General features: G+C 45.5%; 2 non-coding genes across 2 annotated transcripts; both read left to right on the top strand.

The window, feature by feature from the left end:
- Positions 1 to 22,548: 22,548 nt before the first annotated feature.
- TRNAL-CAG (transfer RNA leucine (anticodon CAG)) lies at positions 22,549 to 22,631 on the top strand. Its single transcript has one exon. It is a non-coding gene; the product is annotated as a tRNA-Leu (tRNA).
- A 934-nt stretch (positions 22,632 to 23,565) lies between these two features.
- Positions 23,566 to 23,639, top strand: TRNAF-GAA (transfer RNA phenylalanine (anticodon GAA)). The gene has a single exon. It is a non-coding gene; the product is annotated as a tRNA-Phe (tRNA).
- The last annotated feature ends 2,427 nt before the right edge of the window (positions 23,640 to 26,066 follow it).

Genomic DNA, 26,066 nt, shown 5'->3' on the forward strand with positions numbered 1-26,066 from the left:
GTCGGACTTTCTCTATTAGTCCATCTATACTGACCTCCATCAGGTTGCAAATTAAAACTATTTTTTATCTGCATCTACAATACCTCTGAAAAAATATTTGGGATTCTAGCTGTGTGTGGGACTTGTTGCATTAGTCCATCTATACTGACCTCCATCCGGTTGCAAACTGAATATATTTTTTTCTGCATCTAGCTCTGAAAAAATATTTGGCCTTCTAGTAGTGTGTCGGACTTTCTCTATTAGTCCATCTATACTGACCTCCATCAGGTTGCAAATTAAAACTAATTTTTATCTGCATCTACAGTACCTCTGAAAAAATATTTGGGCTTCTAGCTGTGTGTGGGACTTGTTGTATTAGTCCATCTATACTGACCTCCATCAGGTTGCAAATTCAAAATAATTTTTTTCTGCATCTAACCCAGCCAATAGTTTTGGCCTAATACCACAGTTTGGCCACTCAACTCTGCTCGGTTACCATCCATTGTTTTTTTGTGCAAACAACTCCAGAGTTGTGAATTAGTTAACCACCAAAATGAGTGGAAAAAGGCCTGCTGCTGGTGGAAAGGGGAATAGGCGTGTTGGGAAGGGGAAAAAAGTTTGTGTCCGTGGGGTAGGTGTTAAAGCAACAGTAACATCTGCAGAAGAAAGACCATCTTCCAGCCAAACTAAAATGTCTACTTCTTTTAGCGGACAGTGTGATAAGATCCCTTTCTTACGGCCACACCAATCGCTACAAATTCCAGATGAGGCACAAAAACAGCAGGTGCTTCAACGGATATCAAGTGCTCCTTTAAGTGGGCTCTCCTCCACATCAACTTCAACATCACAAATACTCCAGTCCTCAAAGGTGTCACCCAAATCGCACTTGCTTCCTCACAGCTCCCAAATCTCCAGCTGCCCGTCTGAGTATGAGGTAGAACAGATGGTTGAGTCTGCAGAGCTGTTTACTCATACCATAGCCTGGGAATCAGAGGTCGACTCCAGCGCTTCTGTGAATCCAGACGAGGAAATGATCTGCACTGATGCCCAGAATCTTTATGAGTCGGATCCAGGACCAGACGCAGAAGGTTCTGACCATAATGTAGACCCTCATTCCCAAACTGTAACTCCTGTTGGTGGAGACAATGAGGAAGACGATGATAAGACTCAAATACCTGATTGGAGCGACAACTTTAGTTTTTTGTCAGGGCAGGAACAGGTTGGCTCTGAGGACGACGGGTGTGATAACGCACAGGGTGATGATGATGAGGTCGGAGATCCCACTTACTGTCAACCCACAGTCAGCCAAGAGATGAGGTCAGCAGAGGAGGTGGAGGAAGATGCTAGTGACGACGAGGTCAGGCTGCGCCTTCCTGGACAGAGACGTAGTACTGGAAGCACGTCAACAACTGCATCCTCAAACACAACTCTGCCTCTCACCACAAGTCGTGGTGGCTCTTCAGGTCGCATGGGTGCTAAGCCTTGCATAGCCTGGGCATTTTTTCAGATCGATAAAGATGACCCAACTCGTGTTATCTGTAACATTTGTCAGCAAAAGCTAAGTAGAGCCCAAAAAATACATAGTTTGAGTACTTCATGCATGAACCGGCACATGGACATGAAGCATAAGTTGCAGTGGGAAGCTCAGTGTGCTACAATGCGGCCTATCCGGCCGGGCAAACCACAGTCTGCCATATCTTGTGCATCCGCGGCCTCTTCATCCTCTGTGACTGGGGGGACAGCAGTCACACCTGTTTTGGGGCGCAGACCTGCCACCTCTTTACCCGCAACAGCCAGCGTGATTGGCAGGTCATCATTTTCTTTGGAGGTGGTAACACCAGCTGGTGTTGAGCGCTGTCCGACATCGATAGCACCAGCTTTGGATCAAGGCAACCTAACATGTCCGCCTGCATCTTCCTCACAGACCGGCAGTTTGCCGGGGACACCCTTATCAACCCCGTCTAAGCACAATAGCCAGCCCTCGGTCCCTCAGATGTGGACAAGTAAAAGACCATTTCCTCCTAGCCATGAGAAAGCTAAGAGGTTGAATTTCACCATCTGCAAGCTCTTGGCTACAGAAATGCTGCCTTTCCGCCTGGTGGACACAGAGGATTTTCGAGACCTTATGTCCGTCGCAGTGCCCCAGTACCAGATGCCCAGTCGGCACTACTTCTCAAAGAAAGGTGTGCCTGCGCTCCACCAGCATGTCGCACACAACATCACCGCTTCTTTGAGAAACTCTGTGTGTGACAGGGTGCATTTCAACACAGACACTTGGACGAGTAGGCATGGACAGGGGCGTTACATGTCGCTGACTGGGCACTGGGTAACTATGGTGACAGCAGGACAAGGGGCTGCTGTCCAAGTCTTGCCGTCCCCACGAGTTGGGCGTCAATCCTCTTTATGTCAAAGTTCCTCCACTGCTTCTGCCTCCTCAACCTCCTCTCGGTCTTCCACCTGCACCCAAAGCCTGTCTGGTCATGCCACAAGCTTTCTAACTGCGCAGAAGGGATCCTGCACACCTCCTTACTATGCTGGCAGTAGGGCTCAACGTCATCAGGCGGTTTTTACATTGAAATGTCTGGGAAATGTGAGTCACACAGCTGAGGAGTTGTGGTCAGCTCTGGAGAACCAATTTCATGAATGCTTGTCTCCACTGGACCTGAAACCAGGGAAGGCCGTGTGCGACAATGCTGCAAACCTGGGTGCGGCCCTTCGCCGGGGCAATGTCACACACGTGCCTTGTATGGCTCACGTGTTGAACCTGGTTGTCCAGCAATTTTTAGCCCACTATCCCAGACTAGATGGCCTTCTGCAGAGGGCACGGTCGCTGTGTGCTCACTTCCGCCGTTCGCATCCCGCAGCTCAGCGACTTACATCTCTACAGAAGTCGTTGGGCCTGCCACTTCACCGGCTAAAATGCGATGTGCCTAACCGGTGGAATTCAACTCTGCACATGTTGCAGCGACTGTGGCAGCACCGACAAGCCCTGGTGCAATACGTTCTGACGTATAGCCTGGGCCAACGAGATTCAGAGGTGGGGCAAATCACGCTGGAGGAGTGGTCTCAGATCAGGGACCTATGCACCCTTCTGCACAGTTTTGAAATGGCGACTAGAGATGAGCGTTGTTCTACTCGAACTGTTCGCCAATCTCAAATTCGAGCTGTTTTGGGCGGTGTTCGAGCCGGTCGGCGAACACGAACAATTTGAGAAAAATTCGGCTGTTCGAGGTTATGTTCGATAACTGTTCGTGCACCAAAATCATAACTGGATTTTTTCTCAGTAATGATGAAAATTAATGTTAATACGCAGTTTGAGTGTACAGCGGGGCGGGGGGAGGGGCAGGGGATGGATCTCTGCAGGAACAATGAAGATCTCCATTTTTTTTTCTCTTTCCCGCATTTGCAGTGGGGAAGTGCAATCTGTCAGCCTATCAGCAGCGCACACACGGAGCAAAGTGCTTTTTTTCACACAAGCAAGGGCATGTGTGATTGGCAGTGTATGTCACATGTCCTTGCCCTATAAGACCAAGCCATTTTCCCCGTCGCCACCATTTTCTCACTGCTGCAGCTGCGTGTTAGACGGCACCGCTGTTGCTGTGTGCGCTATACCTTGTTAATTTCAAGCCAATTTTCGCACAAATATACAGATAGCTTGGGAGTAGGGAATAGTTGTGATTGCAGTCCTTTTAAGGACTAGGTTACAGCATTTCCTACGACTTTTATCAAGCAGGTCTGTGCTCTTAAATAGATAGATTGTGGGAGTAAAGACTAATTGTAATTGGAGTCCTTTTCAGGACTAGGTTACATCAGTTCCTATCAGTTTTTGCCAGGCAGGTCTGTGCCAGTGCTGTGCAAGTTTTTTTCACAGCATTTGGCTGAATCTAGCAAAGCTAATCCTTTTTGGCCTATTGCAGAGTGTGTTAGTCAGTGGAGTAGCCTATCTGTGTTGCAAGATATACCACCTGTGTATAGAATACCAATTTTTTTACTGCACCTAGTGAAGTAAAATCTTTTGGGCATAGCATCATTCTATTAGTCCATCTATACTGACCTCCATCAGGTTGCAAATTAAAAATAATTTTTTTCTTCATTTAGCTCTGAAAAAATATTTGGGCTTCTAGCAGTGTGTGGGACTTGTTCTATTAGTCCTTCTATACTGACCTCCAGCAGGTTGCAAATTGAATATAATTTTTTTCTGCATCTAGCTCTGAAAAAATATTTGTGCTTCTAGCGGTGTGTGGGACTTGGTCTATTAGTCCATCTATACTGACCTCCATCAGGTTGCAAATTAAAAATAATTTTTTTCTGCATCTAGCTCTGAAAAAGTATTTGGGCTTCTAGCAGTGTGTGGGACTTGGTCTATTAGTCCATCTATACTGACCTCCATCAGGTTGCAAATTGAATAAAAAAATTTTCTGCATCTAGCTCTGAAAAAATATTTGGGCTTCTAGCGGTGTGTGGGACTTGGTCTATTAGTCCATCTATACTGACCTCCATCAGGTTGCAAACTGAATATAATTTTTTTCTGCATCTAGCTCTGAAAAAATATTTGGGCTTCTAGCAGTGTGTGGGACTTGGTCTATTAGTCCATCTATACTGACCTCCATCAGGTTGCAAATTAAAAATAATTTTTTTCTTCATTCAGCTCTGAAAAAATATTTGGGCTTCTAGCAGTGTGTGGGACTTGTTCTATTAGTCCTTCTATACTGACCTCCAGCAGGTTGCAAATTGAATATAATTTTTTTCTGCATCTAGCTCTGAAAAAATATTTGGGCTTCTAGCGGTGTGTGGGACTTGGTCTATTAGTCCATCTATACTGACCTCCATCAGGTTGCAAATTAAAAATAATTTTTTTCTGCATCTAGCTCTGAAAAAATATTTGGGCTTCTAGCAGTGTGTGGGACTTGGTCTATTAGTCCATCTATACTGACCTCCATCAGGTTGCAAATTGAATAAAAAAAATTTCTGCATCTAGCTCTGAAAAAATATTTGGGCTTCTAGCGGTGTGTGGGACTTGGTCTATTAGTCCATCTATACTGACCTCCATCAGGTTGCAAACTGAATATAATTTTTTTCTGCATCTAGCTCTGAAAAAATATTTGGGCTTCTAGCAGTGTGTGGGACTTGGTCTATTAGTCCATCTATACTGACCTCCATCAGGTTGCAAATTAAAAATAATTTTTTTATTCATTTAGCTCTGAAAAAATATTTGGGCTTCTAGCAGTGTGTGGGACTTGTTCTATTAGTCCTTCTATACTGACCTCCAGCAGGTTGCAAATTGAATATAATTTTTTTCTACATCTAGCTCTGAAAAAATATTTGGGCTTCTAGCGGTGTGTGGGACTTGGTCTATTAGTCCATCTGTACTGACCTCCATCAGGTTGCAAATTGAATAAAAAAAATTTCTGCATCTAGCTCTGAAAAAATATTTGGGCTTCTAGCGGTGTGTGGGACTTGGTCTATTAGTCCATCTATACTGACCTCCATCAGGTTGCAAATTAAAAATAATTTTTTTCTGCATCTACCTCTGAAAAAAAATTTGGGCTTCTAGCAGTGTGTGGGACTTGGTCTATTAGTCCATCTATACTGACCTCCATCAGGTTGCAAACTGAATATAATTTTTTTCTGCATCTAGCTCTGAAAAAATATTTGGGCTTCTAGCAGTGTGTGGGACTTGGTCTATTAGTCCATCTATACTGACCTCCATCAGGTTGCAAATTAAAAATAATTTTTTTCTTCATTTAGCTCTGAAAAAATATTTGGGCTTCTAGCAGTGTGTGGGACTTGTTCTATTAGTCCTTCTATACTGACCTCCAGCAGGTTGCAAATTGAATATAATTTTTTTCTGCATCTAGCTCTGAAAAAATATTTGGGCTTCTAGCGGTGTGTGGGACTTGGTCTATTAGTCCATCGGTCTATTAGTCCATCTATACTGACCTCCATCAGGTTGCAAATTAAAAATAATTTTTTTCTGCATCTAGCTCTGAAAAAATATTTGGGCTTCTAGCAGTGTGTGGGACTTGGTCTATTAGTCCATCTATACTGATCTCCATCAGGTTGCAAATTGAATAAAAAAATTTTCTGCATCTAGCTCTGAAAAAATATTTGGGCTTCTAGCGGTGTGTGGGACTTGGTCTATTAGTCCATCTATACTGACCTCCATCAGGTTGCAAATTAAAAATAATTTTTTTCTTCATTTAGCTCTGAAAAAATATTTGGGCTTCTAGCAGTGTGTGGGACTTGTTCTATTAGTCCTTCTATACTGACCTCCAGCAGGTTGCAAATTGAATATAATTTTTTTCTGCATCTAGCTCTGAAAAAATATTTGGGCTTCTAGTGGTGTGTGGGACTTGGTCTATTAGTCCATCTATACTGACCTCCATCAGGTTGCAAATTAAAAATAATTTTTTTCTGCATCTAGCTCTGAAAAAATATTTGGGCTTCTAGCAGTGTGTGGGACTTGGTCTATTAGTCCATCTATACTGACCTCCATCAGGTTGCAAATTGAATAAAAAAAATTTCTGCATCTAGCTCTGAAAAAATATTTGCGCTTCTGGCGGTGTGTGGGACTTGGTCTATTAGTCCATCTATACTGACCTCCATCAGGTTGCAAATTAAAAATAATTTTTTTCTGCATCTAGCTCTGAAATAATATTTGGGCTTCTAGCAGTGTGTGGGACTTGGTCTATTAGTCCATCTATACTGACCTCCATCAGGTTGCAAATTGAATAAAAAAATTTTCTGCATCTAGCTCTGAAAAAATATTTGGGCTTCTAGCGGTGTGTGGGACTTGGTCTATTAGTCCATCTATACTGACCTCCATCAGGTTGCAAACTGAATATAATTTTTTTCTGCATCTAGCTCTGAAAAAATATTTGGGCTTCTAGCAGTGTGTGGGACTTGGTCTATTAGTCCATCTATACTGACCTCCATCAGGTTGCAAATTAAAAATAATTTTTTTCTTCATTTAGCTCTGAAAAAATATTTGGGCTTCTAGCAGTGTGTGGGACTTGTTCTAGTAGTCCTTCTATACTGACCTCCAGCAGGTTGCAAATTGAATATAATTTTTTTCTGCATCTAGCTCTGAAAAAATATTTGGGCTTCTAGCGGTGTGTGGGACTTGGTCTATTAGTCCATCTATACTGACCTCCATCAGGTTGCAAATTAAAAATATTTTTTTTCTGCATCTAGCTCTGAAAAAATATTAGGGCTTCTAGCAGTGTGTGGGACTTGGTCTATTAGTCCATCTATACTGACCTCCATCAGGTTGCAAATTGAATAAAAAAATTTTCTGCATCTAGCTCTGAAAAAATATTTGGGCTTCTAGCGGTGTGTGGGACTTGGTCTATTAGTCCATCTATACTGACCTCCATCAGGTTGCAAACTGAATCTAATTTTTTTCTGCATCTAGCTCTGAAAAAATATTTGGGCTTCTAGCGGTGTGTGGGACTTGGTCTATTAGTCCATCTATACTGACCTCCATCAGGTTGCAAATTGAATAAAAAAATTTTCTGCATCTAGCTCTGAAAAAATATTTGGGCTTCTAGCGGTGTGTGGGACTTGGTCTATTAGTCCATCTATACTGACCTCCATCAGGTTGAAAATTAAAAATAATTTTTTTCTGCATCTAACCCAGCCAATAGTTTTGGCCTAATACCACAATTTGGCCACTCAGCTCTGCTCGGTTACCATCCATTGTTTTTTTGTGCAAACAACTCCAGAGTTGTGAATTAGTTAACCACCAAAATGAGTGGAAAAAGGCCTGCTGCTGGTGGAAAGGGGAATAGGCGTGTTGGGAAGTGGAAAAAAGGTTGTGTCCGTGGGGTAGGTGCAGAAGAAAGACCATCTTCCAGCCAAACTAAAATGTCTACTTCTTTTAGCGGACAATGTGATAAGATCCCTTTCTTACGGCCACGCCAATCGCTACAAATTCCAGATGAGGCACAAAAACAGCAGGTGCTTCAACGGATATCAAGTGCTCCTTTAAGTGGGCTCTCCTCCACATCAACTTCAACATCACAAATACTCCAGTCCTCAAAGGTGTCACCCAAGTCGCACTTGCTTCCTCACAGCTCCCAAATCTCCAGCTGCCCGTCTGAGTATGAGGTAGAACAGATGGTTGAGTCTGCAGAGCTGTTTACTCATACTATAGCCTGGGAATCAGAGGTCGACTCCAGCGCTTCTGTGAATCCAGACGAGGAAATGATCTGCACTGATGCCCAGAATCTTTATGAGTCGGATCCAGGACCAGACGCAGAAGGTTCTGACCATTATGTAGACCCTCATTCCCAAACTGTAACTCCTGTTGGTGGAGACAATGAGGAAGACGATGATAAGACTCAAATACCTGATTGGAGCGACAACTTTAGTTTTTTGTCAGGGCAGGAACAGGTTGGCTCTGAGGACGACGGGTGTGATAACGCACAGGGTGATGATGATGAGGTCGGAGATCCCACTTACTGTCAACCCACAGTCAGCCAAGAGATGAGGTCAGCAGAGGAGGTGGAGGAAGATGCTAGTGAAGACGAGGTCAGGTTGCGCCTTCCTGGACAGAGACATAGTACTGGAAGCACGTCAACAACTGCATCCTCAAACACAACTCTGCCTCTCACCACAAGTCGTGGTGGCTCTTCAGGTCGCATGGGTGCTAAGCCTTGCATAGCCTGGGCATTTTTTCAGATCGATAAAGATGACCCAACTCGTGTTATCTGTAACATTTGTCAGCAAAAGCTAAGTAGAGGCCAAAAAATACATAGTTTGAGTACTTCATGCATGAACCGGCACATGGACATGAAGCATAAGTTGCAGTGGGAAGCTCAGTGTGCTACAATGCGGCCTAGCCGGCCGGGCCAACCACCGTCTGCCATATCTTGTGCATCCGCGGCCTCTTCATCCTCTGTGACTGGGGGGACAGCAGTCACACCTGTTTTGGGGCGCAGACCTGCCACCTCTTTACCCGCAACAGCCAGCGTGATTGGCAGGTCATCATTTTCTTTGGAGGTGGTAACACCAGCTGGTGTTGAGCGCTGTCCGACATCGATAGCACCAGCTTTGGATCAAGGCAACCTAACATGTCCGCCTGCATCTTCCTCACAGACCGGCAGTTTGCCGGGGACACCCTTATCAACCCCGTCTAAGCACAATAGCCAGCCCTCGGTCCCTCAGATGTGGACAAGTAAAAGACCATTTCCTCCTAGCCATGAGAAAGCTAAGAGGTTGAATTTCACCATCTGCAAGCTCTTGGCTACAGAAATGCTGCCTTTCCGCCTGGTGGACACAGAGGATTTTCGAGACCTTATGTCCGTCGCAGTGCCCCAGTACCAGATGCCCAGTCGGCACTACTTCTCAAAGAAAGGTGTGCCTGCGCTCCACCAGCATGTCGCACACAACATCACCGCTTCTTTGAGAAACTCTGTGTGTGACAGGGTGCATTTCACCACAGACACTTGGACGAGTAGGCATGGACAGGGGCGTTACATGTCGCTGACTGGGCACTGGGTAACTATGGTGACAGCAGGACAAGGGGCTGCTGTCCAAGTCTTGCCGTCCCCACGAGTTGTGCGTCAATCCTCTTTATGTCAAAGTTCCTCCACTGCTTCTGCCTCGTCAACCTCCTCTCGGTCTTCCACCTGCACCCAAAGCCTGTCTGGTCATGCCACAAGCTTTTTAACTGCGCAGAAGGGATCCTGCACACCTCCTTACTATGCTGGCAGTAGGGCTCAACGTCATCAGGCGGTTTTTACATTGAAATGTCTGGGAAATGTGAGTCACACAGCTGAGGAGTTGTGGTCAGCTCTGGAGAACCAATTTCATGAATGGTTGTCTCCACTGGACCTGAAACCAGGGAAGGCCGTGTGCGACAATGCTGCAAACCTGGGTGCGGCCCTTCGCCGGGGCAATGTCACACACGTGCCTTGTATGGCTCACGTGTTGAACCTGGTTGTCCAGCAATTTTTAGCCCACTATCCCAGACTAGATGGCCTTCTGCAGAGGGCACGGTCGCTGTGTGCTCACTTCCGCCATTCGCATCCCGTAGCTCAGCGACTTACATCTCTACAGAAGTCGTTGGGCCTGCCACTTCACCGGCTAAAATGCGATGTGCCTACCCGGTGGAATTCAACTCTGCACATGTTGCAGCGACTGTGGCAGCACCGACAAGCCCTGGTGCAATACGTTCTGACGTATAGCCTGGGCCAACGAGATTCAGAGGTGGGGCAAATCACGCTGGAGGAGTGGTCTCAGATCAGGGACCTATGCACCCTTCTGCACAGTTTTGAAATGGCGACGAAGATGTTTAGTGCTGACGATGCCATTATCAGCATGACTATTCCGGTGATTTACATGCTGGAGCACATGATAAACAGAATTCGGAGTCAGGTGGTGGCACAAGAGGAGGTGGAGGAAGTAGAGGAGGAGGAGTTGTATGCGGAAGGGCTAACGTCTGCAAGGTCCAGAAGGTCGGCAGCACCAAGGCGGCAGGCATGTGAGGGTGGGGGAGATGGTTTTACCAGGGCGCATGGTAGCAGCCAAACTAGTGAGGAAGGTGCAGGAGCCCAGGAAGAAGTGGAGGACGAACTGATGGAAGACTCATCAGATGAGGGAGACCTTGATCACATTTCTGTTGTGCGAGGTTGGGGGGAGAGGACAGAGGAAGGAAGCATGATTGTTACCTCGCCACCAACACAACAGGGACTTGGTGCTCCTGGATGCGCAACACACATGAGTGCCTTCTTGCTGCACTACCTGCAACATGACCCTCGAATTGTGAGAATTAGAAATAATCCTGACTACTGGGTTGCCACACTGTTAGATCCCCGGTACAAAAGTAAATTTGCAGAAATTATTCCTGCCATAGAAAGGGATGCACGCATGCAGGAGTATCAGCAGAGACTGTTGCAGAATCTTACATGTGCTTTTCCACAAAATACCAGTGGTGCACGTAGTGAATCTCACAGTTCCAACTTGCCAACCGTGGGACCGTCAAGTGTTCAGCACTCAAACCGTAACAGAACCACAGTATCTGCTGGTAACATCAATTTTGCGGAATCATTTCACCACTTTTTTAGCCCATCCTTTGCAAGGCCACAGGAGACAAGAAGTCTGACACATAGTCAACGCCTAGAGACGATGGTACAGGAGTATCTCCAAGTAAACATTGAAGCCACGACTGTGTCACTGGACCCTTGCTCTTTTTGGGCTTCCAATCTGGATAAATGGCCGGAGCTAGCCACTTATGCCTTGGAGATCTTGTCATGCCCCACAGCCAGCGTTCTGTCTGAACGTGTGTTCAGCGCTGCTGGTGGTGTGCTGACAGATAAGCGCACGCGGCTCTCCACTGATAATGTAGACAGACTCACGTTCATAAAGATGAACAAATCATGGATCCGAAACGACTTTTCTACCCCTGTGTCATCCTGGGGAGAGTAAAAGCTTGATGATTGGTTAAAATCACCCTACCAACCGTTTTAAGCTTTCAAATTACTAATCATGTTTATCTGTATCTTGACTGGAAAATAATTTGGGCTTTGTAGCAGTGTGCAGCACTGATCCTATTAGGCCATCTATAATAAGCTTCACCAGATTTAAAATTAAAAATAATTTTTAGCTGCATCTAGCCCGGAAAATAATTTTGGGGCTCCGAGATGCGCAAGACACATAAGTGCCTTCTTGCTGCACTACCTGCAGCATGACCCTCATATTGTCAGAATTCGAAGTAATCATGACTACTGGGTTGCCACACTCTTAGATCCCCCAAACTTTTCGATCAACCTTTTCATTTTAATAAAGACCAAAAAAATGGTCATTTTTGAAATTATAAGCATTAGCAGGTTGTTAGAAACTGAAATCAAACAGTTTTCAACTCAAAACTTTATTCTAGGTGATGTTACATTTTCACATAGGACCCCTTGTTCGAAAGGAGCTTCTGAACTCTCTCGTCCATTGAATTTGTCAGGTTTTGGATGGTTTCTGCTTCAATTGTTTTGCATGAGGACAGAATACCCTCCCAGAGCTGTTGCTTAGATGTGAACTGCCTCCCGCCATCATAGACACTCCTTTTAATGATGCTCCAAAGGTTCTGAATGGGGTAGAGGTCAGGGGAGCATGGGGGTCACACCATAAGTTTGTCCCCTTTTATGCCCATATCAGCCAGAGATGCAGATGTTTTATGTGCAGCATGAGATGGTGCATTATCATGCAGAAAAATGATCTTGCTGTGAAATACACGGTTCTTCTTCTTGAACCATGGCAGGAAGTGCTGTTTGAGAAAATCCACATACATTATGGAGTTCATCTTTAGCGCCTTCAGGGATCCTAAAGGGGCCGACAATCTCTCTCCCCATGATTCCAGCCCAAAACATTACTCCACCTCCTCCTTGTTGGCGCTGTAGCCGTGTTTGCGTGGGGTGTCCATCAACCAGCCATCCTCCACTCCATTCATCTGGACCATCGAGCGCTGCACGGCACTCATCCGTGAACAAAACAGTTTTGAAATCAGTCTTCATGTAATGTTTGGCCCACTGGAGCCGTTTCTGCTTGTGTGAAGTGGATAGAGGAGGTCGACAGGATGGCGTATGCACAGCTGCAAACCTCTGAAGGACCCTGCATCTTGTTGTTCGGGGGACGTTGGAGGCACAAGCAGCTTCAAAAACTTGTCTGCTGCTATGACAAGGCTTTTTTGCCGCTGCTCTTTCAACCTGACGTAATTGCCTGTAGGAAAGAGTTCTCAATTTGCCCTTATCAGCACGCACACGTGTGTACTGTGAATCAGCTACATACTTCTTGATTGCCAAGACACTTCATCCTGATCATCGCACAATGTTGATTGTAGCCATGCCTTGACCTAAACACTCCACAATTTGTTGCTTCTCAGCAGCCGACACATCCTTTTTCTTTCCCATTTTGGCAGAAAATATAGGCTGCTTAATAATGTGAGAGAGCCTTCTTAAGTAGTCTTGCCTTTCATTGGACACACCTGCCAAACTAATTAGCACAGGTGTCTGCAATTGCTTACAGTGATATAAAGAGCCCTGACACACATCACCATCAATGAGTTTAACTGACAAACAAACAAATTCTTCCCTTATCACTCCTAAACACTTTTTGCATAATAATTTGGAACGCGGTGTACATGTGTTTTTCCACAAAACACCAGTGGTTCACGTAGTGAATCTTACAGTTCTAACTTGCCAACCGTGGTCTGTATGGAATTGTTCAATAAAGGGCCCAAAATTAAGATAACATAGATGGGAGAGGTCTCTATGAATAGGAATTCCTAAGTATTTGTTACCCTGTGAGGGCCAGGCAAAGGGAAAGTTGGACTGGATGGAATCCTATATGGATTTAGGGAGGGAGACATCGAGGGCCTCAGACTTCGCTGCATTGATTTTAAAATTTTACCATGTAACAAAGTGATCTATTTCAGCCATAACAGCAGGGATGGATATATGTGATTGAGTGATATATACTAGGACATCATCAGCAAATAGAGAGCACTTGTACTCGGTGCCTCCCACCTCAATCCACCTAATATTGGGGTTATGGCGAATTGATAAGAGCAGGTGCTCCGTCACTAGGATGTATAAGAGAGGGGACAGAGGACATCCCTGCCTTGTCCCATTGGTGATTGTGAAAGGTGATGAAAATGTTCTGACGCACCCCCTGGGCCTTGGGACACCCGGAGCCGGACCCTTTTTGGTGGATGCTGGTGGTTGTAGTCTTCGTGGCGGCGATCCGGTTCCGTGGCTCAGGGCGGTCAAACCAGTGGCGGAACTATTTATGTGGTTTTGATGTTTAAATGTCCGACTACGCCACCCGTGGATTGCGGTCAGAGTGAACCGCCGCTACAGGGCAGACCGCTAAGGCTGGTGTTGTGGGTGCAGCAGAGCGTAGCATAACTCCCCACGGGAGGAGTATAGCCTCAGGGCAGTGTATGCGGAGGATGGGGGTGATGGTGCAGGGCAGCAGCAGTAACGACACGGAGTCAGTGATGCAGTTCAGGGCCTTTACTCACAGTTCTTATTATCCAGACCACGTCTGCAGGTAACGGCTGCCCACGTCGTACTGTGCTCACCAGGTGAGGGGCTCAGACAACTCCCAGATAACTTTGGAGCGCTTCACAGGACCCCCTTTGTGTGTCCTTTGTCTGGCCTTTCTTACAAACACTTCTGTCCGGCTGCCTCGGGCCTCTTCTTGGTAAACTTGGAGCCAGTTTCCCTGACCCTATGTGGTGCCTTCCTAGCGGGTGGAGCAAGGGGCTGCGCCACATAAAATGTCAGAGCCTCCGGTTTCTAGCTGAGGGTCGTTTCCTGCCTCCACTAGTTCGGGGACCGGTCTCCCCCTTTGGCCTGACCCCTCCACGCAGGTGGATTCGGGCGTGCGGTGGCGACTCGCCCGTCCGCACCCCTGGGATCCCTTCATTCCTCGTTCCTGGAGCCTTCTCCGCTCCTCTTCCTTCCTTCTCCCTCTTGCAGGCCTGGGCCTCTGTTACTAGGCCCGCCTCCGGAGCAGAGCTCATGCAGAGCCCCTGCTCCCTGCCACTTCTGCTCAGACTTCTCTGCACTGAACTAAGATGGTGCCCACCTTTTATACTCCCTTCTCAATGCACCCAGGAACTGCTTCCTCCCTGCTCCTGCACTGCAGGGTTCCCCTTCCTCAGTGTTCCCTCCCCCCACTCCAGCCAGGGACAGGGACTGTCGTGCCCATCTCAGGGGCATATTGGTCGCCCTGCCCCACGGCAATGTGGTGTAATGCATGCAGGTGTCGGGTCCTGATCCACACTCCATCCTTATCTGAGAGTGAGATATCACACCTCTGGGTGAGGTGCAATACGTCTGTAGCAACTGAGCCCTCGGTGCTACAGTTCCATTTATCTTCAGCCTAGGTGACGTATTGTGATACAGGGCCGTGATTTTGGCTATTAAAGGGTCCCCTAGACCCCTACCCCAAGCTTTTTAAGAGAATCATATATGGCGTGCCAGGAGACTCTATGGAATGCTTTCTCAGCATCCAACGAGAGTATCTACTTACAAATTTTTAACTGCATCTAGCCCAGGAAATACTTTGTGCCTAGTAGCAGTGTCTGCTAGTCAGCGGATTATCCCGGCTGTTAAGCAAGCTACACCACCTGTAGTTTGGACACTTAATTTTTTTAAAGGAAATGCTTCGGGACCACGGGATACTCAGTGAAGAGCATCAGGAGGCACCCCAAGGCATAGGGGCTGGGACTGGCACTAGGATGCCTTGCGGTGGACAGCCGAGCTCGATCCTTATAAAAGCTTTTTAACTGCAGCTGCTTTAGTGGACGCTACTGGAGCTGGAATTACGCGGCTGCTGGCATGAGACTTGCCCTCCAATAGATCCTTGTAAATGGATTTAAAGTGTATTCATTCAAATAAGAGGGACAATTTAAATTAAAAAGCTTAGAGCTGCCTCCACCACAGGGGGGCTCTCTCGACCCACCAGCGGACAGGCACCAGTATTGGGAGAGGGGGGCTGGCCGTCAGGGTTCACCGCGGCTCTGGCACAAACCCGGCGACACGGAGGTGGCACGGGCAGGAGCGGACTGGCCGTGTCGGCTTCTCACTTTTTGGATTTTAGAAGGGCATGACATGCCTATATCTGTGTCTCCCCCTCCTTTTACTCCTCCACCTCTTTCCTTTTCGCATGACTATATGTACTTGTCACTTTTCCATGTGTTAGTTGTGTCTTCTGAGCAGTTTGTCAGCTTTTGGACACCTTTGAAGGTGTTTTCTATGTGTTTCTATGTGTTTTTGTTTGCCTGCCATTGGTTTTAACGGTGTTCGAAGGTGTTCGACGAACAGTTCGACGAACAGTTCGGCGAACACACGGGTGTTCGACGAACCGAACCGAGCTCGAACACTACGGGGGTGGCTCAACACTAATGGCGACGAAGATGTTTAGTGCTGACAATGCCATTATCAGCATGACTATTCCGGTGATTTACATGCTGGAGCACATGTTAAACAGAATTCGGAGTCAGGTGGTGGCACAAGAGGAGGTGGAGGAAGTAGAGGAGGAGGAGTTGTATGCGGAAGGGCTAACATCTGCAAGGTCCAGACGGTCGGCAGCACCAAGGCGGCAGGCATGTGAGGGTGGGGGAGATGGTTTTACCAGGGCGCATGGTAGCAGCCAAACTATTGAGGAAGGTGCAGGAGCCCAGGAAGAAGTGGAGGACGAACTGATGGAAGACTCATCAGATGAGGGAGACCTTGATCACATTTCTGTTGTGCGAGGTTGGGGGGAGAGGACAGAGGAAGGAAGCATGATTGTTACCTCGCCACCAACACAACAGGGACTTGGTGCTCCTGGATGCGCAACACACATGAGTGCCTTCTTGCTGCACTACCTGCAACATGACCCTCGAATTGTGAGAATTAGAAATAATCCTGACTACTGGGTTGCCACACTGTTAGATCCCCGGTACAAAAGTAAATTTGCAGAAATTATTCCTGCCATAGAAAGGGATGCACGCATGCAGGAGTATCAGCAGAGACTGTTGCAGAATCTTACATGTGCTTTTCCACAAAATACCAGTGGTGCACGTAGTGAATCTCACAGTTCCAACTTGCCAACCGTGGGACCGTCAAGTGTTCAGCACTCAAACCGTAACAGAACCACAGTATCTGGTGGTAACATCAATTTTGCGGAATCATTTCACCACTTTTTTAGCCCATCCTTTGCAAGGCCACAGGAGACAAGAAGTCTGACACATAGTCAACGCCTAGAGACGATGGAACAGGAGTATCTCCAAGTAAACAATGAAACCACGACTGTGTCACTGGACCCTTGCTCTTTTTGGGCTTCCTATCTGGATAAATGGCCGGAGCTAGCCACTTACGCTTTGGAGATCTTGTCATGCCCCGCAGCCAGCGTTCTGTCTGAACGTGTGTTCAGCGCTGCTGGTGGTGTGCTGACAGATAAGCGCACGCGGCTCTCCACTGATAATGTAGACAGACTCACGTTCATAAAGATGAACAAATCATGGATCCGAAACGACTTTTCTACCCCTGTGTCATCCCGGGGAGAGTAAAAGCTTGATCATTGGTTAAAATCACCCTACCAAACGTTTTAAGCTTTCAAATTACTAATCATGTTTATCTGTATCTTGACTGGAAAATAATTTGAGCTTTGTAGCAGTGTGCAGCACTGATCCTATTAGGCCATCTATAATAAGCTCCACCAGATTTAAAATTTAAAATAATTTTTAGCTGCATCTAGCCCGGAAAATAATTTTGGGGCTCCGAGATGCGCAAGACACATAAGTGCCTTCTTGCTGGACTACCTGCAGCATGACCCTCATATTGTCAGAATTCGAAGTAATCATGACTACTGGGTTGCCACACTCTTAGATCCCCCAAACTTTTCGATCAACCTTTTCATTTTAATAAAGACCAAAAAAATGGTCATTTTTGAAATTATAAGCATTAGCAGGTTGTTAGAAACTGAAATCAAACAGTTTTCAACTCAAAACTTTATTCTAGGTGATGTTACATTTTCACATAGGACCCCTTGTTCGAAAGGAGCTTCTGAACTCTCTCGTCCATTGAATTTGTCAGGTTTTGGATGGTTTCTGCTTCAATTGTTTTGCATGAGGACAGAATACCCTCCCAGAGCTGTTGCTTAGATGTGAACTGCCTCCCGCCATCATAGACACTCCTTTTAATGATGCTCCAAAGGTTCTGAATGGGGTAGAGGTCAGGGGAGCATGGGGGTCACACCATAAGTTTGTCCTCTTTTATGCCCATATCAGCCAGAGATGCAGATGTTTTATGTGCAGCATGAGATGGTGCATTATCATGCAAAAAAATGATCTTGCTGTGAAATACACGGTTCTTCTTCTTGAACCATGGCAGGAAGTGCTGTTTGAGAAAATCCACATACATTATGGAGTTCATCTTTAGCGCCTTCAGGGATCCTAAAGGGGCCGACAATCTCTCTCCCAATGATTCCAGCCCAAAACATTACTCCACCTCCTCCTTGTTGGCGCTGTAGCCGTGTTTGCGTGGGGTGTCCATCAACCAGCCATCCTCCACTCCATCCATCTGGACCATCGAGCGCTTCACGGCACTCATCCGTGAACAAAACAGTTTTGAAATCAGTCTTCATGTAATGTTTGGCCCACTGGAGCCGTTTCTGCTTGTGTGAAGTGGATAGAGGAGGTCGACAGGATGGCGTATGCACAGCTGCAAACCTCTGAAGGACCCTGCATCTTGTTGTTCGGGGGACGTTGGAGGCACAAGCAGCTTCAAAAACTTATCTGCTGCTATGACAAGGCTTTTTTGCCGCTGCTCTTTCAACCTGACGTAATTGCCTGTAGGAAAGAGTCCTCAATTTGCCCTTATCAGCACGCACACGTGTGTACTGTGAATCAGCTACATACTTCTTGATTGCCAAGACACTTCATCCTGATCATCGCACAATGTTGATTGTAGTCATGCCTTGACCTAAACACTCCACAATTTGTTGCTTCTCAGCAGCCGACACATCCTTTTTCTTTCCCATTTTGGCAGAAAATGTAGGCTGCTTAATAATGTGAGAGAGCCTTCTTAAGTAGTCTTGCCTTTCATTGGACACACCTGCCAAACTAATTAGCACAGGTGTCTGCAATTGCTTACAGTGATATAAAGAGCCCTGACACACATCACCATCAATGAGTTTAACTGACAAACAAACAAATTCTTCCCTTATCACTCCTAAACACTTTTTGCATAATAATTTGGAACGCGGTGTACATGTGCTTTTCCACAAAACACCAGCGGTTCACGTAGTGAATCTTACAGTTCTAACTTGCCAACCGTGGTCTATATGGAATTGTTCAATAAAGGGCCCAAAATTAAGATAACATAGATGGGAGAGGTCTCTATGAATAGGAATTCCTAAGTATTTGATACCCTGTGAGGGCCAGGCAAAGGGAAAGTTGGACTGGATGGAATCCTATATGGATTTGGGGAGGGAGACATCGAGGGCCTCAGACTTCGCTGCATTGATTTTAAAATTTTACCATGTAACAAAGTGATCTATTTCAGCCATAACAGCAGGGATGGATATATGTGATTGAGTGATATATACTAGGACATCATCAGCAAATAGAGAGCACTTGTACTCGGTGCCTCCCACCTCAATCCACCTAATATTGGGGTTATGGAGAATTGATGAGAGCAGGTGATCCGTCACTAGGATGTATAAGAGAGGGGACAGAGGACATCCCTGCCTTGTCCCATTGGTGATTGTGAAAGGTGATGAAAATGTTCTGACGCATCCCCTTGGCCTTGGGACACCAGGAGCCGGACCCTTTTTGGTGGATGCTGGTGGTTGTAGTCTTCGTGGCGGCGACCCGGTTCCGTGGCTCAGGGCGGTCAAACCAGTGGCGGAACTATTTATGTGGTTTTGATGTTTAAATGTCCGACTACGCCACCCGTGGATTGCGGTCAGAGTGAACCGCCGCTACAGGGCAGACCGCTGAGGCTGGTGTTGTGGGTGCAGCAGAGCGTAGCATAACTCCCCACGGGAGGAGTATAGCCTCAGGGCAGTGTATGCGGAGGATGGTGGTGATGGTGCAGGGCAGCAGCAGTAACGACACGGAGTCAGTGATGCAGTTCAGGGCCTTTACTCACAGTTCTTATTATCCAGACCATGTCTGCAGGTAACGGCTGCCCACGTCATACTGTGCTCACCAGGTGAGGGGCTCAGACAACTCCCAGATAACTTTGGAGCACTTCACAGGACCCCCTTTGTGTGTCCTTTGTCTGGCCTTTCTTACCAACACTTCTGTCCGGCTGCCTAGGTCCTCCTCTTGGTAAACTTGGCGCCAGTTTCCCTGACCCTATGTGGTGCCTTCCTAGCGGGTGTAGCGAGGGGCTGCGCCACATAAAATGTCAGAGCCTCCGGTTTCTAGCTGAGGGTCGTTTCCTGCCTCCACTAGTTCGGGGACCGGTCTCCCCCTTTGGCCTGACCCCTCCACGCAGGTGGATTCGGGCGTGCGGTGGCGACTCGCCCGTCCGCACCCCTGGGATCCCTTCATTCCTCGTTCCTGGAGCCTTCTCCGCTCCTCTTCCTTCCTTCTCCCTCTTCCAGGCCTGGGCCTCTGTTACTAGGTCCGCCTCCGGAGCAGAGCTCATGCAGAGCCCCTGCTCCCTGCCACTTCTGCTCAGACTTCTCTGCACTGAACTAAGATGGTGCCCACCTTTTATACTCCCTTCTCAATGCACCCAGGAACTGCTTCCTCCCTGCTCCTGCACTACAGGGTTCCCCTTCCTCAGTGTTTCCTCCCCCCACTCCAGCCAGGGACAGGGACTGTCGTGCCCATCTCAGGGGCATATTGGTCGCCCTGCCCCACGGCAATGTGGTGTAATGCATGCAGGTGTCGGGTCCTGATCCACACTCCATCCTTACCTGAGAGTGAGATATCACACCTCTGGGTGAGGTGCAATATGTCTGTAGCAACCGAGCCCTCAGGGTGCTACAGTTCCATTTATCTTCAGCCTAGGTAACGTACTGCGATACAGGGCCGTGATTTGGGCTATAAAAGGGTCCCCTAGACCCCTACCCCAAGCTTTTTAAGAGAATCATATATGGCGTGCCAGGAGACTCTATGGAATGCTTTCTCAGCATCCAACGAGAGTATCTAATTACAAATTTTTAACTGCATCTAGCCCAGGAAATACTTTGTGCCTAGTAGCAGTGTCTGCTAGTCAGCGGATTATCCCGGCTGTTAAGCAAGCTGCACCACCTGTAGTTTAGACACTTAATTTTTTCAAAGGAAATGCTTCGGGACCATGGGATACTTAGTGAAGAGCATCAGGAGGCACCCCAAGGCATAGGGGCTGGGACTGGCAGTAGGATGCCTTGCGGTGGACAGCCGAGCTCGATCCTTATAAAAGCTTTTTAACTGCAGCAGCGTTAGTGGACGCTACTGGAGCTGGAATTACCGCGGCTGCTGGCATGAGACTTGCCCTCCAATAGATCCTTGTAAATGGATTTAAAGTGTATTCATTCAAATTAGAGAGACAATTTAAATTAAAAAGCTTAGAGCTGACTCCACCACAGGGGGGCTCGCTCGACCCACCAGCGGACAGGCACCAGTATTGGGAGAGGGGGGCTGGCCGTCAGGGTTCACCGCGGCTCTGGCACAAACCCGGCGACACGGAGGTGGCACGGGCAGGAGCGGACTGGCCGTGTCGGCTTCTCACTTTTTGGATTTTAGAAGGGCATGACATGCCTATATCTGTGTCTCCCCCTCCTTTTACTCCTCCATCTCTTTTATTTTCGCATGACTATATGTACTTGTCACTTTTCCATGTGTTAGTTATGTCTTCTGAGCAGTTTGTCAGCTTTTGGACACCTTTGAAGGTGTTTTCTATGTGTTTCTATGTGTTTTTGTTTGCCTGCCATTGGTTTTAACGGTGTTCGAAGGTGTTCGACGAACAGTTCGACGAACACACGGGTGTTCGATGAACCGAACCGAACTCGAACACTACGGGGGTGGCTCAACACTACTGAACACTTTTAACTTTTGAGGAAAATAATATTTTTTGTAATTTTTCCTTCATTCTGGACGTCATCACTTTGTTTTATTTTAGTTTGACTTAGCTGTATGAGGATTTAAAGGAAACCTGATAGCTAATACGGGCAGCATGTATCAGACACTAGCTGAATGATTTCAGCCATTTATGTTTGACTATGAATCGCTGTGGCATTACTGAGACAAATATGCTTAAATAATATGCCAGGAACAAAGCTGTTTGGGGAAAAAGCCAGGAAGGCAAAAAACACAAGCCCCAACTCAGGACCGTCATCTTTCATTCTAAAAATAGGGGTTTCTACGTTAATGGTAAGACAAAGTATCCACAGATTTGGCATTTCTCTAGCGAGGAGAGCCCACTTAAAATGTATGGGGTGCTTGTCTCCATAAGCGCAAGCTGGGCACTAAACTGGCTTATTTGCAATTCTGGATGTTGCAGAGTGAAAACATATGTTGGACAATAATAGTAATTGCTGGTGTTGATGAATTCATTGTGAGGAGTAATTTATAAAATGGGATCACTTTGGAGGGGTTTCTGCTGTTTTGGTTCTTTTGGAACTCCGCAAATGTCACCCTCAAAATATTCTTGCAAAATCTGCATTCCCAAAACCCAAATAGCGCTCTTACTATCAAAGCCCTGCTGTGTGACCAAACAGTAGTTTCTGAAGACATATGGGGCATCACCGCATTTCAATGAAATTGTGCAACTTTTGATATTTTCACAAGAAAAACTAAATATATATTGACCTAAATTTACCATTAATATAAAGTACAATGTGTTACAAAATAACACTATCAGAATCACGGGGATATGTTAAGCATTCCAGTGTTATTGCCACATAAATTGATACATGTCAGATTTAAAAAACGGTGCTTGGTCATGAAGCTCAAAATTGGCTGTAACTAATAGGTTACAAATCAATATTAAAATAAAAGAAATCATGGCATATTTCCTTTCATCACAAGTAGTGCTCATCTTTCTACTGCTTAGCTTAGAAAGAGTTAAATTACAAAAGCCAGAAGTAGTCAGGATGGCCGAGCGGTCTAAGGCGCTGCGTTCAGGTCGCAGTCTCTTCTGGAGGCGTGGGTTCGAATCCCTCTTCTGACATTAGAATTTTCTTTCAAGAAATTTTACAGCTTCACTCCTGTTACTGATTAGTTGGGGGTCCGCTCTATTGGTGGCAATCTCAAATCGATAACTAAAAGTGATGGGGCTTAGCAAAACCAATTCTCAACGTTGGCACTTTGGCAGTTTTCCTTGGGGTCCTTGAGGCAAATCTTAAATGTTCGGAATTTGTGCTTTCACAAAAGACTTCAGGGAACATCAAATAGTTTCTTTGTGCATATGTTAGTTGTTGCTTTGGCATCGGAAAAATACTTTTGATAGGAAAATGGGAGGGACTATTTCATCTCTATGTGTTCTCTGTCCCTATTAGGGCAGAGAGTGAACCTCCTAAGGTGCTGTCGTGGAAGATTCCTAGAAACCGAATTACCAGTAAGTCTAATTTCAGATTTTTTTACCTCAAGGCATCAATAGACTATATATATGCTTAATAAACAAAAGCTAAAAGAGCAGATGAACATAGTTTAACAAGTCTGAAATGCGCATGTGATACTGACATCAAAGTTTCACCACATTTTGGGACAAATGTTTTCACTTTCAACATTAACAATCAGTAGAATATTTTCTCTAAATTTGCATCTCCTATCTTCACTCCAATTGTTTGCACCTAAGAAAAAAATAAAGCTTGATGCAACATTATGCTTACAAATTGTGTTTTATGCTCAATCATCACCTGTCCTACAGAGACACAGTCAGAATTACCCTGGCGAATTGAGTAAATTTGAAAATGTAAAAAAAATGCTGAATTGCTGTTTTTTCTATTCATTCACAAAGAATTAATGTAAGTTGTTAAATATGTACGCAAAATAGCGGGACTTTCAAACATAGATAATCTTGCAAAAAGAAGTCAAAGTAAAAATAAAAACATCCAGTTGTGACATCTACAGTGTGTTGAACATTCCTGAATCTAAATGTGTCCTGTCGAAATAGCTCAGTTGGGAGAGTGTTAGACTGAAGATCTGAAGATTCCTGGTTCAATCCCTGGTTTGGCAAAAGTTTTTTTCTTCACCCATTAAATTTTAAGCAGAAAGTAAACAAAGCATATGGACTGACTGTTTACAGAAAATGTAAAAATCCTAATCATTATAACTATCTACAGGAAATAAAATGATAGAAACTTGAGAACTGAACACTTTTAACTTTTGAGGAAAATAATATTTTTTGTAATTTTTCCTTCATTCTGGACGTCATCACTTTGTTTTATTTTAGTTTGACTTAGCTGTATGAGGATTTAAAGGAAACCTGATAGCTAAAACGGGCAGCATGTATCAGACACTAGCTGAATGATTTCAGCCATTTATGTTTGACTATGAATCGCTGTGGCATTACTGAGACAAATATGCTTCAAAAATATGCCAGGAACAAAGCTGTTTGGGGAAAAAGCCAGGAAGGCAAAAAACACAAGCCCCAACTCAGGACCGTCATCTTTCATTCTAAAAATAGGGGTTTCTACGTTAATGGTAAGACAAAGAATCCACAGATTTGGCATTCCTCTAGCGAGGAAAGCCCAGTTAAAATGTATGGGGTGCTTGTCTCCATAAGCGCAAGCTGGGCACTAAACTGGCTTATTTGCAATTCTGGATGTTGCAGAGTGAAAACACCTGTTGGACAATAATAGTAATTGCTGGTGTTGATGAATTCATTGTGAGGAGTAATTTATAAAATGGGATCACTTTGGAGGGGTTTCTCCTGTTTTGGTACTTTTGGAACACCGCAAATGTCACCCTCAAAATATTCTTGCAAAATCTGCATTCGCAAAACCCAAATAGCGCTCTTACGGTGCTTGGTCATGAAGCTCAAAATTGGCTGTAACTAATAGGTTACAAATCAATATTAAAATAAAAGAAATCCTGGTATATTTCCTTTAATCACAAGTAATGCTCATCTTTCTACTGCTTAGCTTAGAAAGAGTTAAATTACAAAAGCCAGAAGAAGTCAGGATGGCCGAGCGGTCTGGGAACATCAAATAGTTTCTTTGTGCATATGTTAGTTGTTGCTTTGGCATCGGAAAAATACTGTGGATAGGAAAATGGGAGGGACAATTTCATCTCTATGTGTTCTCTGTCCCTATTAGGGCAGAGAGTGAACCTCCTAAGGTGCTGTCGTGGAAGATTCCTAGAAACCGAATTACCAGTAAGTAGAGATGAGCGTTGTTCTACTCGAACTGTTCGCCAATCTCAAATTCGAGCTGTTTTGGGCGGTGTTCGAGCCGTTCGGCGAACACGAACAATTTGAGAAAAATTCGGCTGTTCGAGGTTATGTTCGATAACTGTTCGTGCACCAAAATCATAACTGGATTTTTTCTCAGTAATGATGAAAATTAATGTTAATACGCAGTTTGAGTGTACAGCGGGGTGGGGGGAGGGGCAGGGGATGGATCTCTGCAGGAACAATGAAGATCTCCATTTTTTTTTCTCTTTCCCGCATTTACAGTGGGGAGGTGCAATCTGTCAGCCTATCAGCAGCGCACACAAGGAATGAAGTGCTTTTTTTCACACAAGCAAGGGCATGTGTCATTGGCAGTGTATGTCACATGTCCTTGCCCTATAAGACCAAGCCATTTTCCCCGTCGCCACCATTTTCTCACTGCTGCAGCTGCGTGTTAGACGGCACCGCTGTTGCTGTGTGCGCTATACCTTGTTAATTTCAAGCCAATTTTCGCACAAATCTACAGATAGATTGGGAGTAGGGAATAGTTGTGATTGCAGTCCTTTTAAGGACTAGGTTACAGCATTTCCTGCGACTTTTATCAGGCAGGTCTGTGCTCTTAAATAGGTAGATTGTGGGAGTAAAGACTAATTGTAATTGCAGTCCTTTTCAGGACTAGGTTACATCAGTTCCTATCAGTTTTTGCCAGGCAGGTCTGTGCCAGTGCTGTGCAAGTTTTTTTCACAGCATTTGGCTGAATCTAGCAAAGCTAATCCTTTTTGGCCTACTGCAGAGTGTGTTAGTCAGTGGAGTAGCCTATCGGTGTTGCAAGATATACCACCTGTATATAGAATACCAATTTTTTTACTGCACCTAGTGAAGTAAAATCTTTTGGGCATAGCATCATTCTATTAGTCCATCTATACTGACCTCCATCAGGTTGCAAATTGAACATAATTTTTTTCTGCATCTAGCTCTGAAAAAATATTTGGGCTTCTAGCAGTGTGTGGGACTTGTTCTATTAGTCCATCTATACTGACCTCCATCAGGTTGCAAACTGAATATAATATTTTTCTGCATCTAGCTCTGAAAAAAATATTTGGGCTTCTAGCAGTGTGTGGGACTTTCTCTGTTAGTCCATCTATATTGACCTCCATCAGGTTGCAAATTAAAAATAATTTTTATCTGCATCTACCTCTGAAAAAATATTTGGGCTTCTAGCTGTGTGTGGGACTTGTTCTATTAGTCCATCTATACTGACCTCCATCAGGT

Source organism: Phyllobates terribilis, unplaced genomic scaffold (genome assembly GCF_046119375.1).
Source record: "Phyllobates terribilis strain yellow unplaced genomic scaffold, ASM4611937v1 Scaffold_65__1_contigs__length_7625178, whole genome shotgun sequence".
NCBI classification, from domain to species: domain Eukaryota; kingdom Metazoa; phylum Chordata; class Amphibia; order Anura; family Dendrobatidae; genus Phyllobates; species Phyllobates terribilis.